Raw genomic sequence first — 19,239 nt, forward strand, 5'->3', positions numbered from 1 at the left:
ATATCTGTCTCCTTAGTACATGAAACCAAGGGCTGAACTGCATCTTCCACAAATACAACATCACGGCTAACCAAAATGCGCTTTGTCTGTGGATGATACAAACGATAGCCTTTGCTCTCAGCACTATATCCAACAAAAATACATTTGACAGCTTTGTCATCCAATTTTCTGCGATGTTGCACAGGCACTAATGCATATGCCAGGCAACCAAAAACACGTAAATGGCCAACAGATGGCTTGCGGCTATGCCAAGCCTCATATGGAGTGACAACCTGTAATGCTTTGGTGGGACACCTGTTTAGTACATAAGTGGCACACATGACAGCCTCAAGCCAAAAACCATGTGGTAGACTTTGACTCTTAACCATACATCTTGCCATTTCCATGAGAGACCTGTTTTTTCTCTCAGCCACACCATTTTGCTGTGGTGTATACGGCACTGTACATTGGTGTTTTATCCCACGCTCAGCCAGAAATGCATTAAATTCTGAAGACATATACTCCCCCCCTCGATCTGAACGGAGGGTGCCCATCTTACTTTCTGACACATTTTCAGCCATAACCAAAAACTGTTTGAAGCACAAAAACACTTCGGACTTTGCCTTCAAAGGATATACCCATGCATGCCTGGTAAAATCATCAATGAAAGTCACGAAGTAAAGGTAGTTTCCAAATGATGGAGTTTGCATGGGACCACAAACATCACTGTGAACAAGCTGCAATCTGCGTTCAGCTCTCACTGATCCATCTTTGGGAAAGGAAGCACGCTGCATTTTACCCAATATGCAGCCCTCACAAACATGCTTGACAGGTGCCTCAAGCTTAGGCAAAGAAGACACCATTTCAGATTTCTGCAGGCGCAGCAAACTTGCAAAATTCAGATGACCAAAACGTGCATGCCACAGTTTTGCATTTGAAATAGCCTGCGTATCCATAATAGCACATGCTGAATCCTCTACACATTTGCCATCCATATTGAGCTTATACAGCCCTCGACATAGTGAACCAGATGCTACAATGATGTCACCACAAGAGAGATCATGAACAGTACATCTGTCATCCACAAATTTTACAACCAAACCTGTTTTGGCAAATGCGGAGACTGACAGCAGATTCTTTTTGATCCCTGGCACATACAATGCATCAAAAAGTGTAAAGGTGTTGCAATTTGCAACATTCAGCACAATCTGTCCAACTCCTTTAACGGGATAAGAGGAGTTATTGGCACAAGTGACAGTATTCCCTGTGGGAGCAGACTCAAGGAAAGTGAATAAACTGCGCTGCGAGGTGATATGCTTAGTGGCACCACTGTCAAAGTACCATACATCTGAATCTACTGCAGACATACATGTGTCATGCAAAGATGGGTCATAACTGCACTGCGCATTGAATGCCCATTCTGTATCTTGAACAACATTAGCAGATTCATTGTTAGAAGGAGAGGCATCTGCAACAGCCATACCAGCCTCTTTCTTCTTAGCCTCTTTCGCAGCCAGCTTAGGACACGCTTTGATGACATGATCATTTCCCTTACAGTACTTGCAAAATGTCTTCTGTTTGTCACCCTTCTTCTCATCTTTGTCTTCCTTCTTTGGTTGCGCAGCATTTGCAGATTTCTGCTTACTAGAAGAAAAGCCAGCTTTACCTTTCCCGCTTCTCTGACTAGCAACGAAAGCTTGATCTGCGACACGCATAATATTCTTGTTTTGCCTTGACTGGTCTTCTTGCAGCAAAACAGAAACTAACTCCTCAAATGATAAGGCATTGGGATTGCCTTTCATCATCAAGCGAAGAGTGGAAGCAAAACCCTGATAAGAATCTGGTAGACCATTCAAAACAGTCTGCACAAGTGAACTGTCTGACAGGATTTCATCTGCAGAAATGAGCTGCTCTTTGAAATCCTTGATCTTTGTCAAAAAGCTATCCATAGAATCACCTTCGTTCATATGCTCACTCTCCAACTGTTTTCGGAGGTAAGCAACACGAGCCTCATTTCTTGCCTGATACAATGTGGCAAGTACATCCCAAGCATCCTTAGAAGTCCTGCAGGAGCGAATATGTGGGATAATGGTACGTTTGACAGACAGCGCAATCAAGGCATGAGCCTGCGCATCTCTACCATCCCAACGAATCTGCTCTGCTGAAAGTGGTGGTTCTCGAACAGCTGCTACAGCACTTGTGCCTGCACCATCATCAACAGTACCTGTTTCTGATGTGTTTGCAGCATTCCCAGCCACAATAGGACGTGCATCAATACCCTGCACAATGTTCCATAACCCCTTTGCTACCAATACATGTCGCATCATATATGCCCACAATGGATAGTTGGTGCCATCCAACTTATCCTCAGCAGCCAACATGCGGAATACATCATTGTTGTCAGCCATGGCCAATGACTGCACTACTAGATGTAAATGCTGTCTGTAAGAGGTAAACCTGTATAAAATCGACCTGTGCTATGTAGCACAGCCCAAAACAGACGAATGGGCACCTGTCCTGCAGATTTTAATCTTGACAGAAAATCTGCACAGTAGGACGATTTTGCCTGCGCAGTACTTGGAATGCAAAAACGGAGGGCGAAATGACTTCAGATCAAAATTCTGAAACGAACAAGTCCTACGGGCTCTCCCACGGCATATACTAACCTGCAGACGCTCGTGAAACCTCGTCGCAATCGGAGGAGATGAAGCGGCAGGTGCCGGTGATGCTGCCCGGGAGGAGGAAGCCTGCTCTGATACCAATTGTTGGAATTAGGGTTGCAGGAATGCACACACAACTTCAAGAAGATGAGGAAGCTTGAGCACAACACAGTAGTGTATTATGAGTGCCAAAAATGAAAGATAACAAGCCCTAGAAGATAATGGGCGTATATACAATGCACGGGGGAAAAAACCTCCTAGTGAGGGAAAAAGTGCCCCGGCGGTCCTAAGTGTGTTCACACACATCACTACTATAATATGGTAACACATGACTAGAGAGAGAATAGCATACTCAACAATACTCTATTGCATATATTTTCACCATAAAAAGAAAGGCTTCTAATATAGATAGCCATTGACCCAATCTTCTTTACAAATCATCATGCCATTTGGTAATCTTTATTCCACATCTTCTTGTGTGACTCTATTAAATCACATCCCAAATAATATCTCATCTCACCCAGAAGGTGTGTTTCCACACAAACATAAACTCACACATCAAAACTCATTGCAATTTTATATTGCACATTTCAACACATGGTAGAGGCACTTTGTGAGCCTGTATAAAGATGTACTTATCTTGTGGATTTTGGAGAAGCTTCCGTGAGTGATGTTTTGTAGACATGGTAGGATACAACTTGTGTTCAATGCTTTATTGGACATGGTAGGCTAAGCATGTGGCCTAGAAAATGAGGCCATGGTATAGAGGCACTTTGTGAGCCTGTATAAAGATGTACTTGCCTTGTGGATTTTTGAAAAGCTTATATAGTGATGTTTTGTGGACATGGTAGGTTACAACTTATGTTCAATTCTTTATTGGATATGGAGAATGCCAAGAGAACGAAGAAGTCTTGGGGTTCAATCCTTACCACTGCACTCGCAAGGTGCAAACCAACCCACCACGATGCCCATGTAACAGTCTTAGTGACATTGGTCTAGCACTTTGTATAAGTACTAATAGTTTAATCTAAGGTTAAACTCATGAAGTAAGGTGAAAACTACCAAAGTACTAGATTCACCTAGCTTAAATTCTAGAAAGTAAGGTGGCTAGTGTGTGACCTAAGTGATGAGGTCACGATAGTGGCATTTTATAAGCCTACATTAAGATAAGATGTACTTGCTTTATAGATTTTTGAAGAGCTAATCCTACACTAATGACAATACTAATCTAAGGTGGATAGAAATGGACCGGACTCATTGTGATGAGTGTGTGCTAATTAAGTTTAGACTCAAGGAATGTAGTCTCCATTTAGGAATAGCCAACCATGGACATAGCCCCCTCTATGTGTATTTACCTCCTTGGAGAGTTGTAGTTTGCTCACATGCAGATGTCTTTTCTTTGATTTATTGAAGGGGGAAAAAGTTATGAAAACATTGAGGTGAAAGAGGAAAAAAAAGCTCATATATATATATATATATATTAACTTGATTTAATGTCACCTAGCATTATAGGCTCCTTATTTGGTATTCCCTCCTCCCCACCAATGTAGTCTCCATTCAAGAGCAGTCAACCGTAGACAGATCCCCCTCTATGTGTATTTACCTCCTTGGAGATATCTCAATGGACCTAATGTCACCTAGCATTATAAGCTCCTTCTGTGGTTATTTCCCTCCTCTCCACCAATGTAGTCTCCATTCAAGAGCAGTCAACTATGGACAGAGGCCCCTCTATGTGTATCTACCTCCTTGGAGAGTTGGAGTTTGCTTACATGCAGATGTCGTTTCTTTGATTTATTGAAGGGGGAAAAAGTTATGAAAATGTTAAGGTGAAAGAGAAAAAAATTCTCATATATATATTTTGAACTTGATTTAAAGGAGGGTTTATGTATTTTTTTCATGGTCTTCACATATTGGCCCTTATATAATAGAACAAAAAATGACTTCATAGATCAAGAAGCCAAAGTCTATTGCCTACAAGGACATCTATGGATCTTCATGTAACCAAGTAATGAATGTGATGAGAAGAAATGCAAGGGAGATAAAGATTTGCTACTTTCAAGAGAGGAAAGGTATGGATATCAAGGTAAATGAGTAGGGAATGAGAGGAAGAACCATAAGGGAGATATAGGCTTAGGCTTGGATAGTCCATAGTAAACTTTTTTGCTAAGAGACTCTCAATGAGATTGATCCATTCACAGAGCAAATCATGAACTAATAATACTCAAAAGAATGATGCACATTAAGTACAGGTACCTATTGAGATATGTGGTGTGCCAAAGAGCACAAGGACAGTATGGAGTGCGTGTGAGTAGACACATCACCAAGTGAGAATTATCCCACATGCAAAGCTAAGTTGTAATCTCCTCATATAAAAGGAGGACATTTCAAGCAATGGAATACAAGCACAACATCTCAAGTCTTTTAATGAGTACAAGTTTCCATCTTGTAACCTAACTAAACTTGAGTCTAAACTTAATTAGCACACACTCATCACAATGAGTTTGGCTCATTTCTATCCACCTTAGATTAGTATTATTGAAAGATCCCTGTCCCCACCGCGCAACGAATTTTGGGGTGCTAGCAGCGGAAGTAGCACTTCTTGCACGGGGCAGGGTCCTTCACTCGGGGCCTCACCCACATATATCCGAACAAGAGACTAATCCCTCGGTTCTTCCAAAACCGAACCCGGAAAAACTTCCCTCGCCCTAAAAACACGGGCGATTCTTCCAGGATATTTTTACTCTAATGTAGTCAAGAGCCTTAACTAACTGAACTGATCCGACCGAACCCGTAAGTCCCATAGTCAGATCAAGGAAAAGATTGCACTTGGATTATAGAGACCAACGCTTTTTTCCTCATTGAGAGGCACAGCCGTTGATTCTTTTCCATAGAACAATTTTTATCCGGGATTTACTTCATCTATCGTACCATAACAGAATTCAGTCTCATTTTAGGGATCCATCAGTCCAGCCTAACCCCATTCCTGTGGGGTTAGCCAACCGCCCAACCACTGTAGTGATGGGGTCCATTTAAGAATTTGGTTAGGTTTTGTCCCGGGTACTAGGGAAAAGAGTTCCCAGGTCCCCTAACCGGATATTCACGCAGGGCCTTTTCGATAGTTCCTAGCTCTCATAGTACCCGGCAATATATTCACTTATAAAAATCAAAATGGAATCTCCATTGAAGATCAGCAAGATCAACCAACAGATCCATATAAAAGAGCCATGGACTCATCCGTTGAGGACCAGCAAGGTTAATCAACCAAATCCATGTCCGAATTCAGAAAACAACTCTTACTCCTTGCTCCAATATCTTCCACGACGTACGTGTGGGTATCTTCGGCGACCCAGAGCCCGAGCATTGTATGGTCAGCACCCTAGAGAGAGATAATCCTAAATTAAGATATCTTTAGATATAAAAATCCTCTTAGTGTCTAAAATGGATTCCCCTGAAACAAAAGTTCAAAATGAGCTTTCCAATGTGCATTAGGAATTAGGATCCTTGAGGTCACCTAGCGCTTCACTCTCATAGGCCGCTTCCTTAGTCCCTCATCCACCGTACCGGAAGCTCACCATTTAAATCGAACTGAGGCTAGTCCTTGGCCGACCTTGCTACACGAGACGTCCTCTGTTGACTCTCCGTCAACTGTTGCAACTTTATCAGTTAGATCTCCACACGACCTCATTCACAAGACGGTCAAAATGCTTCCCCAGCATTCTTGACATAAAACAGTCATTTAAAAACAGGTCATAAATACAGTTTCTATAACGAACTCTCGTCTTTCCACATTGTTCTACATTATTTAATCCACATCCATTTCATATGTATTCCCACATTATTTAATCCACATCCATTTCATATGTATTTCCATTCTCATCCAATCACATCATTTTCATCTCATCACATCTTTCCTCATTTATCCTCATTAGATCTCATCCACTCGCATCTACCCATATATCCACATCTCATCACATCATATTTATTCACATCACATATCATCTATTCACATCTATCCCAATTTACATCACATCTCATTCACATCTATCCCAATTTATATCACATCTCATTCACTCACATCTCGATTCACATCATATTCATTCACATCACATATCATCCATTCACATCTATCCCAATTTACATCACATCTCATTCACTCACATCTCAATTCACATCACATCACATTCATTCATATCCATCACATTCATTCACATCACCATCCCATCGCATACATTCTATCCACATAACATCACATCACATCTATCCACATCATATCACATTCATACACATCTCATCTCATTCATCCACATCCATCCAATTGTTCACATGTACGACTACCCACATCTATCCATATATTCATATCTATCACTTCACATCCACACATATTTATGTCACATCACATCTCTTTACATCACATCACATTCTTTCACATACACATCCACATCCATTCTTTCATATACATCCACATCCATTCTTTCACATACACATTCACATCCATTTTCACATACACATTCACATCCATTCTTCACATACACATTCACATCCATTTTCACATACACATTCACATTCATTCACATCCCATATCATTCATTTACATCCCGATTTCCACATCTTCTTGTGTGACTCTATTAAATCACATCCCAAATAATATCTCATCTCACCCATAAGGTGTGTTTCCACACAAACATAAACTCACACATCAAAACTCATTGCAATTTTATATTGCACATTTCAACACATGGTAGAGGCACTTTGTGAGCCTGTATAAAGATGTACTTATCTTGTGGATTTTGGAGAAGCTTCCGTGAGTGATGTTTTGTAGACATGGTAGGATACAACTTGTGTTCAATGCTTTATTGGACATGGTAGGCTAAGCACGTGGCCTAGAAAATGAGGCCATGGTATAGAGGCACTTTGTGAGCCTGTATAAAGATGTACTTGCCTTGTGGATTTTTGAAAAGCTTATATAGTGATGTTTTGTGGACATGGTAGGTTACAACTTATGTTCAATTCTTTATTGGATATGGAGAATGCCAAGAGAACGAAGAAGTCTTGGGGTTCAATTTTTTGGTATTGAGGTGGGTAGCTTCTTTGATATGGACTAGATGTAATTTTTCATTTATGGTTTTCACACGAGACGTCCTCTGTTGACTCTCCGTCAACTGTTGCAACTTTATCAGTTAGATCTCCACATGACCTCATTCACAAGACGGTCAAAATGGTTCCCCAGCATTCTTGACATAAAACAGTCATTTAAAAACAGGTCATAAATATAGTTTCTATAATGAACTCTCGTCTTTCCACATTGTTCCACATTATTTAATCCACATCCATTTCATATGTATTCCCACATTATTTAATCCACATCCATTTCATATGTATTCCCGTTCTCATCCAATCACATCATTTTCATCTCATCACATCTTTCCTCATTTATCCTCATTAGATCTCATCCACTCGCATCTACCCATATATCCACATCTCATCACATCATATTCATTCACATCACATATCATCTATTCACATCTCATTTATCCTCATTAGATCTCATCCACTCGCATCTACCCATATATCCACATCTCATCACATCATATTCATTCACATCACATATCATCTATTCACATCTATCCCAATTTACATCACATCTCATTCACTCACATCTCGATTCACATCATATTCATTCACATCACATATCATCCATTCACATCTATCCCAATTTACATCACATCTCATTCACTCACATCTCAATTCACATCACATCACATTCATTCATATCCATCACATTCATTCACATCACCATCCCATCGCATACATTCTATCCACATAACATCACATCACATCTATCCACATCATATCGCATTCATACACATCTCATCTCATTCATCCACATCCATCCAATTGTTCACATGTACGACTACCCACATCTATCCATATGTTCATATCTATCACTTCACATCCACACATATATATCACATCACATCTCTTTACATCACATCACATTCTTTCACATACACATCCACATCCATTCTTTCACATACATCCACATCCATTCTTTCAAACATTCACATCCATTCTTCACATACACATTCACATCCATTTTCACATACACATTCACATTCATTCACATCCCATATCATTCATTTACATCTCGATTTCCATGACATCACATCTCATTCATTCACATCCCATTTCACATCACATTATATCTCATCCATTCATTCACATCTATCTGATTCACATCGCATCTCATCACATCTATTCACATCACATCTCATCACATCTATTCATATCATATCACATTTCTATGCAAGTTTTCAGTTTGATTTTCTTTTGAATACAAGGAGTATTTCTTGAATCAGTGCCCCAAAAACTTCTTGATGATTGGAATTTTGAATTTCATACCAGAATTCCTCGAATTCTATAACCTTGATCCACAGATCAATTCGAATGGTCTCAAACTTAGTTTCAGATTTGGCGAGAGTTTTGAGTATTTTTCTAAACTGGTCACACCTTCTTTCCTCAAAACTGACGAAAGAGTTTGGTCTTGGTCATAGTCTGATTCAAGGTTTGAGTCGGATAAGATTTTTCATGAACTATCTTTCTCGAAAAGGTTTGGTAATTCAATTACTATTTTACTAAATTTCTTTCTTTGAATAATCACTTAATTGAATTTTAAAATAGTTTTATGAATTCCAATGAGGAATGATTAATCATTTATCTGAATATTTCGATCTCGATAGATTTCTTGAATTTTCTTTTTACAATCCGTGTGAATATAAAACGATAAAAATTTCTCTCTTAAAGTATTTAATTATTCATTTATCAAATACTCATAGAATTTAAACATAGAATTAAAGAGAATTCTAATCTTGATATAAAAATTCTTTATGCATCTATTTATGCATAAAAATCAACTTCAATGGGACTAACACTTTTATAAAAGAAATCCTTTTATGTATCTATTTATGCATAAAATTAAATTTGATAGGAATATCACTTCTAAAATAAAAAGAAATTTTTTATGCATCTATTTATGCATAAAAATTATTTTTTATAAGAATAACCCTTTTATAATAAAAAAACTTCCTTTATGCATCTTTCTATGCATAAAAATCAAATTTAATAAGAGACACTTTTGTAATAAAAAAACTTCCTTTATGCATCTTTCTATGCATAAAAATCAAATTTAATGAGAATAATACTTTTGTAATAAAAAAAATTCCTTTATGCATCTTTCTATGCATAAAAATCAAATTTAATGAGAATAACACTTTTGTAATAAAAAAATTCCTTTATGCATCCTTCTATGCATAAAAATCAATTTTAATGAGAATAAAACTTTTGTAATAAAAAAATTTCTTTATGCATCTTTCTATGCATAAATATCAAATTTAATGAGAATAACACTTTTGCAATAAAAAATTCCTTTATGTGCATAAAAATCAAATTTAATGAGAATAACACTTTTGTAATAAAAAATTTCCTTTATGCATCTTTCTATGCATAAAAATCAATTTTAATGAGAATAATACTTTTGTAATAAAAAAAATTTCTTTATGCATCTTTCTATGCATAAAAATCAATTTTAATGAGAATAACACTTTTGTAATAAAAAAATTCCTTTATGCATCCTTCTATGCATAAAAATCAAATTTAATGAGAATAACACTTTTGTAATAAAAAAAATTCCTTTATGTTTCTTTCTTTGCATAAAAAATCAAATTTAATGAGAATAACACTTTTGTAATAAAAAAATTTCTTTATGCATCTTTATATGCATAAAAATCAAATTTAATGAGAATAACACTTTTGTAATTAAAAATTTTTTCTTTATGCATCTTTCTATGCATAAAAATCAATTTTAATAATTAATATCACTAATATCCATGCATATTCATAGGTGAATATGTACATGGAGTAATTAGATTATTTCTTTTAGATGCAAAAATGGTGGGAATTACTCTTTTTGGAATAACATAAAAACAAACTTTCTTTTCCATAAAATTCTGGAAAAGTTTACCATAACCTCCTTTGTATGGCTGACCATTTCTCATTTTTATCATTCTTTATTTAACTTAAATTAATCTAAATTAGATTTATAGAACTCTAATCTACATAATTTTCTAAATTCAAGAGAGTAAAGAATAAAAAGAGTTTAATTAATCCTTCAGTTAATCTTTCTAGGATTGAGAAAGGTTGGAATGTAAAGAGGAGAAGGGGGTGGCCTTTTTATCAAAGGCATAGCATTTGAATTTAATTCAACATCTGTAAAACATAAAAATTAAGAAAACATAGATTCTTCATTAAACAAATAAGAAAATTAGCTTACATGGAGCTTGTAAGCTCTCCTTTGGCTTGAGAGATTGAGGGTTCTACTCTTGTTTGAAGCAAGAGTGGCCACCAATTCACTTTAAAGAGGATTAGGTCAAAAACAATTAAATTATTAAAAATTTCAAGGACAGGAGCAGAGTAATAGTGCATAAAAACCATTAAGCTTTTATAAAGGGGGAGGCTTTTGTTTATAGGAAAAAGTGAGCCTCTAACCAAGCAAACTGATTCTAGAATTTTTCAGATCAGTTTGGTCAAATTTTGACCATTTTTGGGTCAGTTCAGCTTACTTTTTGGATCTAGTTTTGAAATAGGAGAGAGGAGAGATGAAAATATCTCATTTTATTGATTAAAAATTAGGGGTAATGATGAGAAAAAGGTGCCTACTTCATAAGAGGAGATCCCCACACTTGTAAGATTCCTCCCTCCGACTTTTGAGGTGTGCAGGTGTAAGAACCAATTCTGTAGACGAGGGAATGGTCAAAAACTAATGAATTATTAATAAATTCATAGTTTTTATGCATAAATAGATGCATAAAAGATTTTTTATTATTACAAAAGTGTTACTTTCATTAAAATTAAATTTATGCATAAATAGATGCATAAAGAAATTTATTTTTATTTCAAAAGAGTTATTCTCATGAATTTTGATTTTATGCATAGAAAGATGCATAAAGAAATTTATTTTTATTTCAAAAGAGTTATCCTCATCACATTAAAGTTAAATTTATGCATAGAAAGATGCATAAAAGGTTTATTTTTATTTCGAAAGTGTTATTTTCTTAAAATTAAATTTATGCATAAATAGATGTATAAAGGGATTTTTATAAAAGTGTTATTTCCACTGAAGTTGATTTTTATAAAAGAATGAATAAATGGATAGATGTGATATGAATCAGATAGATGAGAATGAATAGAGAATGGATGTGATGAGAAGAGAAGTAATGAGAATGAGAGGTTAATAGATGATATGTGATATGAATCAGATAGATGAGAATGAATAGAGAATGGATGTGATGGGAATAGAAGTGATGAGAATGAGAGGTAAATAGGTGTGATGAGATGGGAGGCGAATCAGATAAATGTGAATGAATGTGATAGCATGTGAATCGGGATGAGAATGAATGATAAGGGATGTGAATGAATGTGATAGCATATGAATCAGGATGTGAATGAATGATAAGGGATGTGAATGGATGTGATGTGATGTGAATCGGGATGTGAATGAACGATAAGGGACGTGAATGAATGTGTAAGCATGTGAATCGGGATGTAAATGAATGAGACATTAGGATTTTTTTGGACCCAAAGAGGGCCTCTTGGATTAACTTTTGATTAGGAATGGACCAATAGGAAGAGGGTTGGGTACACATTTTTGACTTCTTTGACCCTAGTAGGGGGCCTAGGCTTTGGTTTGCTAATGGGGCCTAATTACTACTCTTGTCCCCCTACCTCTTGGGCCCAAACTTAGAGATCCCCCCCCACCTAGAATCGCGCAGATTAAAAACCCTAAAAATTAAAAAATTTAAATTTTTCCCAAAAGTGTGTTTTCCCTCTCAAACTTCCCCCCAACATACTCTAGGTTTGGAAGGCTCATTTTGAACCTCTTTCTTCCTCTTCTAAGCTCTCCATTGCTGCAGAAACTCCATACCTCTCAAGCTCTCCCTCCTTGTCAAGCTCCCTCTCCCTCTTTTTTCCTTTTCTAAGCTCTCCATTTGCTGCAAAAACTCCATCCCTCTCAAGCTCTCCCTCCTTCTCAAGCTCCCTCCCTCTCTCTCTCTCTCTCTCTCTCTCTCTCTCTCTCAAGCTTTCTCCCTCTCCATTGCTGCAGAAACTCTATCCCTCTTTAGTCTACTCTAGGTTCAGGAAGCCTATCCTCAAACTCTAACCCTCTTTTAAGCTTTCCATTGCTGCACTGAAAACCCTGAACTTTCTCTCCTCTCCACTCCTCTGTTGTAAAACAAGCTTTTCTTTTCCCTTCTTCTCTTTCCTTTTACCACCATGGCCTCTTCCAGTAATGTGAGAAGACCTAGGGAGAAGGTGGAAGAGCTTGTGCTGCATAACACAAGAGATGAGAATGGAGTTTGGGCTCCAACAAGATTCAGGGTTGGGGCTTGGGTCTACATGCAGCCAAGCTCTAAGGGACCACATCAAGTGCGTCAACTAGGGAATATGCTACATCATTGGAAGGGGCGGCTATAAGACTTCAAGCATACCAAGAAGGAAGGATTGGTTGCCATAGTGCAACATGTGTATACCCTTGGAGACATGTACATTCAAGGCCAACGACCAAGGTTTCCTTCGAATTGTCAGTGTAACATAAACACAGCTTTAACAACATGCTGATATTGGATTTTTTGTTTCAAATTTTCTTATGATTCTCCATTTTCTTATGTCTCTCTGCAGATATTTTCCCCTCTAATTATGTTGAGGAACAACCACTCCAAAGCCTCACTGGAGTTTTCTATGCTATGCATGCATCCATTGGAGATCATCCATTGGAGAGACAATGTTTATATCTCAAAGCCCAAGTGATCTTGTACAGAACAATATCTTTTTCTTTTCTCACTCATATTTTGTAAATAAAAAACCAGGTTTATTTGGCAAGCTAGAAGAGATCCCCAACCCCCCTCTTAAGAATCCCGAATGGCCCAAACCTGATGCTTGGACCATCTTATGCTTAAAGTTTAAGATGGTAAGTGATATCAAGACATCACTCAAGTTTTCAAAGGCATCTAGGTCAGTAGGGCTAAATTGGTTTTGTCCCTTATATGTTTTTGTGCACATGTTCAATTCCATGCTAATGCACCAAACAAAAACAATGTATATTTGTAAGGAGGTATGGTTTGACCTCATTCAAGGATTACTAGGAGAGGGTTGGGAGGTTAATGAGGGGTCACATCAAGGTGATGTGTACAAGTGCAATGTAGTAGATTCTACAGTGTCTTTTAGGTTCTTGAAGGCACACTCTATTTTGTACATGCGTCTGCACTACCAAAGATGGATGCAAAAGCACGGGACATGAATCCCACTTCAAGCCTCAGAAGAAGAAATTATGCCTATTGAGGTAGCTGTGATGATGCAAAATGGATGGATTGAGCGAGTGGTAGCAAGCAAGCATTGGAGCCTAGCAGACCTGCATCAACACTTTAGCATCATGGGCTTTGACACTGTGGAAGAGTCAAGTTTCAAGTTGATGAGAAGAAAGGTATATCTGATTCCACTACATGTCTAGAATTAACCCTTACACTTTTTCTGGTTATTGTGCCACTTTCTATATTTTTACAAATTGGGAAGCGTAAGGAGGGGACAACCATGGTCTCAGAATCATGGCAAATGGGGGACCTTGAATTTTCAGCAGAGCAAGGTGCATAGCCCTACCAACACATACTAGGCATGTGGAAGAGCTTGAAGATGAACTGAGTATATGGGAAAATAGCCTCTGTTTTGATGCACGTGAGGGGTAAGAGTTTCAAAATCGAGGTGAAGGCAATGAAAAGCTTTCAAGTCAACAAGGAGATGGAGATCAACATGAAGTAAATGTCACAAGAGGGGCAAAAAATGAAGACATTATAACAATTTTAGATTAGATGACATGCTTGTAATTTTGTAGTAGGCTCTTTTTTAACCAATCTTTATTTAATGAAATCTTAATATTTTTGCAAACTATAATTTTTTTGTCTAGCGGTCTAGTGTGAAAAGGCCAAACTTTAAATTTTAACTATAAATAGCCAAAGGTGCCTTCTTTCTCATTTTCACGCAATAGAAACCAAGCACGAGTTCACACTATCTCTTTTCATTCACATGGCTACCCACTTTGACAACTTCTGTGAGTTCCTCTCCACCACCCCATGGGCGGGCAAGAGCGAGCTTTTTGTCATGTTCTCTCGTGAAGTCGACTTTGAAAAGTCGCTCGCCCTTGCGTCCCAACATTATCAGTTGGCAGGGTATTTGAGGGATGACAAGGAAGTGAAGGCAATAGAAAAACAAGTGCTAGTGTGGAAGAGCAACTTGCATCAGAGCCCTTTCCAGAGGGTGCATAATCTGTAGTAGCTGAATAGCCCACTGTAGTAGAAGATGTGGAGCCATCTTCCCCACACGAGGAGAGCAAGGTGCTGCCAGAGCTTGAGATCAATTTCTTGAGCACCATTGTGGTAAAAGGTGAAGAATACTTATTTCTTCATGACTTTGAAAAGGTAGTTTTTGCTGGCTTGAGAATGGATGAATGCTTGGGCATTATATGCACGCGATGTGAGGTGGACCTTGATACGTCCAACCTTGGTCCTCACCTAGATAGTGCTATATTGCCCCTTGGAGAATCTATCACAGAGACAATTGCTTTGGTGAAGGAAACTGTGGTTGAGACCGCGGAGCAAGCCCTACTTCCAGAGGAGGAATTCACAACCTTATAAGACAAGCTAGAGGCTGAAAAGGATACCCTTGCTGCTGGAGTGATGGAGGAGACCAAAGCACCAAAAAAGGATGAGGTTAAGTCCTTGATTGATCTCTCCACCCCCACTAGCACTTTGGCAAAAGAAGACATTGAGCAAGAGGTAATAATCGACCTTTTACAACCTAGAAACATTTGTAATTATGTATAGGAAATATTTTGGATTTTCCTTTGATTGCAGAGGGTGGTTGAAATTGATGCATTTACTGCTGGGAGAGGCGGCGGTATAGCAGAGACCAGGCCAAGGTCCATGGACATAATGCTGCGTTGGGGCACTATCTTGGTCGACTTCCTGTGGATGGCATCGCCATTATCCATAGGGACTACACCCCTCAATCTGCCTTCACTCTCTTCTTTTTGAAAGCCCTCTCTAAGGGGCTCTGTGTAGCCTCTATGGCACAGAGCACCAAATGTATGATTCTTATTAAAAAATCCCTTGCCTTCGATGTTTTTGGTTCTGTATTTAGGGGTAAGCTTCTTGCTCGTATAGGTATAGCCAAAAGCATAGGCATAGAGGAACCTCAAGAAATAGCCCAATCACTCCTTGAGCACACTCTTGAGCACACTCTACCCAATAACAAGAGAAGGAAGCTCAATATTGTAAGAAAGCTTTTGTAAATATGATGTATCACTTCTTATTATGAATACAATACAATTTTTGTAAACTTATTTTCATCAAGTATATCATTGTTTTCTCTAGTTTGTACCATCAATGTTTTTGTGAATGCATCAGAAATGATAGCAGTGCCAGAACAGTGCAAATTTTGAGCCTACAGCGCTGTTGTAGAGCCCAAAATGAAATCGGTTTTTAAATGACTGTTTTATGTCAAGAATGTTGGGGAAGCATTTTGACCATCTTGTGAATGAGGTTGTGGAGACCTATCTATTAAAGTTGCAACTGCTGAGACGGAGAGTCATCGGGGGACGTCTCGCGTAGCAAGGTCGGCCGAGGTCTTGACCAGCCTCGGTTTGATTTAAATGGTGAGCTTCCGGTATAGTGGATGAGGGACCAAGGAAGTGGCCTATGAGTGAAGTGCTAGGTGACCTGCGAAGGATCCTAGAGGATACTGACCATATGGTGCTCGGGCTCTAGGTCACCGAAGATACCCACAAGTATGTCCGGGAAGATATTGGAACAAGGAGTAAGAGTTGTTTTCTGAATTCGGGCATGGATCTGGTTGATTGACTTTGCTGGTCCTCAATGGATGAGTCCATGGCTCTTTTATATGGATCTGTTGGTTGATCTTGCTGATCTTCAACGAAGATTCCATCTAGATATTTTTATGTGACTATATTGCTGGGTACTATTTGCTAGGAACTATTGAAAAGGCCCCTGAGTGAACAGGTGGTGGATCTAGTTGATTGACTTTGCTGGTCCTCAATGTATGAGTCCATGGCTCTTTTATATGGATCTGTTGGTTGATCTTGCTGATCTTCAACGGAGATTCCATCTAGATATTTTTATGTGATTATATTGCTGGGTACTATTTGCTAGGAACTATTGAAAAGGCCCTTGAGTGAACAGGTGGTGAGCGTTCTGGTTGCCAATGATGCCCTAAGTACATCGATGAAGAAATGAATTGGAAATTAGGATTCAACTAGATAATTAAAGGATTATGATCAGTAACACTATGGTTTCATTAAATGATTATTTTAAAGATTGTTGAATCTGTGAAAAAGGCAAGTTCATATTGGGTGTGTAAGTGGTGTGACTAGTTTTATGTTTGCGCATGAATATCCGGCTAGGGGGCCTGGAAACTCTTTTCCCTGGTACTCCGAGAAAAACCTAACCAAATTCCTAATTGGATCCCATCACTACAGTGGTTGGGCGGTTGGCTAACCCATGGGATTGATAGGCTGGACTGATGGATCCGTAAAACGAGAGTCAATTTTTGTATAGTATGATAGACGAGGTAAATCCTGGATAAAAATTGTTCTATAGAAAAGAATCAACGGCTATGCCTCTCAATGAGGAAAAAAGCATTGGTCTCTATGATCCAAGTACAATCTTTTCCCTAATCTAACTATGGGACTTACGGGTTCGGTTAGATCAGTTCAGTTAGTTCAGTTAGTTCGGTCAGATCAGTTCAGTTAGTTCAGGCTTTTGACTATGTTAGAGAAAAGTTAGGAATCGCTCGTGCTTTTCGGGTAAGGGAAGTTTTTTCCGAGTTCGAAGAACCGATGGATTAGTCTCTTGTCTGGATATCCATGGGCGAGGCCTCGAGTGTGGGACCCTGCCCCGCGTAAGAAGTGCTACTTCCACTGCTAGCACCCCCAAATTCGTTGCACGATGGGGTCAAGGATCTTACAACTGGTATTAGAGTAAATTGGCTATAGTGGACCAACCGAGAAGCCAAAAATGTCATAAATTTATGAAGAAGCAGTAAAAGGTTGAAATTAGGTGATAAAATTCATACAAATTGATATTCAAACTGAAATTTGTAAATTGGTAATTGGGTCTTCAGATGGAAGTACCGCAATTGTATGGAATCCCTGACTTGCTTGAGGCCTAGACATGATGGTATTTACCTTATAGTTCCAAGGACCGTGACTACCCGTATATATCGAGGATATAACTACAGCTCTTTACTGGCAGTGTATACGAGTAAATCTAAGACTTGAAATTATAAGCATTAATACTATCTAGATGATGAATTCGAATATGGTTGATATGATTTTAAATTTTGATTGAGAACTGATGAGTTGATTTGGATTCTGATTGAAAAATAAAGATTCTTGAATTTTGGTTGAAATGTAATAAACTAAGCAAAATCACAATGAGGATGAATGGGATGAGTCCCTGTGATAATGTTCATAACTGGAATGTCGTTAATAACTTCAACAAATCACTATGAGATTAGTGGATTGTGTTGGCAGATTGCTGCTGTTAACACTTGACCCAATGGATCAAGTTAAGGAATGTCAAATTAAAAATCTATTTAATTGAAAATTTCCATGACGAACTGTTCAGATAGAAATCTCGGTCTAATGGACCATTATTGTGATAAGGATTGAATGTTACGATTAGAGTGAATTATTATCTGATGATGAGTTTTATATAAGGGATCTTTATCCCAGGATTTTGTTGGGTTCACCAGACTATAAGGAACCCCAGAATCAATTGGATCTAAGGAAAAGAGTTCTCCTCTAATTTTGCGAGATGAGGACATCTCGCGTTTTTTAAGTGGGGTAGGATGTAAGATTCCTCCCTCCAGCTTTTGAGGTGTGCAGGTGTAAGAACCTCCCCTTCTGATCTTATAATTATTCCCCTCTCTGAAATAAAAGAAAGATCATGTTTTATCCTGTTTTGGTCTAGAGAGAGAAAATGTTCTAGAGAGAGATTATTCAAATTTTAGATATTTTTGGATGAAAAAATATCTCTTCTTATTAAAATAAATTCCCCCGAAACAGAAGTTCAAAAAGATTTTCAGAAGGTGCATTAGAAATCAATTATAATCTGTTCATAAGGCCTTATCCTAAGGGTCCAGATTTTTGAAAAATTTTAAATTAAGGTTCTAAGGGGTCAATCAGATTCATCCAAATGTAGGGAGGAGATAAATTGAAGAAATAAAAAAAATCTCCCCAAAAATGAATAAATACCCACATAAGATGAAGAGCTGACTAAGGACAAGGATATTAGTTAAAAAAAGAAGAGATATTTAGAGAAATGATGCATTTTTGACACCTCAGTGTGGGGGAATTCCCCTCATGAAGGAGGCGCCTATTTCACATGTGTGGGTGAGTTTTAAACTCACAAATAATGAGATATTTTCATCTCTCCTCTCTCCTGCTTCAACTAGATCCAAAAAGTAAGCTAAACTGACC

This window comes from Cibotium barometz, chromosome 14 (assembly GCF_041138505.1).
Source record: "Cibotium barometz isolate CiBa-2024 chromosome 14, ASM4113850v1, whole genome shotgun sequence".
NCBI classification, from domain to species: Eukaryota; Viridiplantae; Streptophyta; class Polypodiopsida; order Cyatheales; family Cibotiaceae; genus Cibotium; species Cibotium barometz.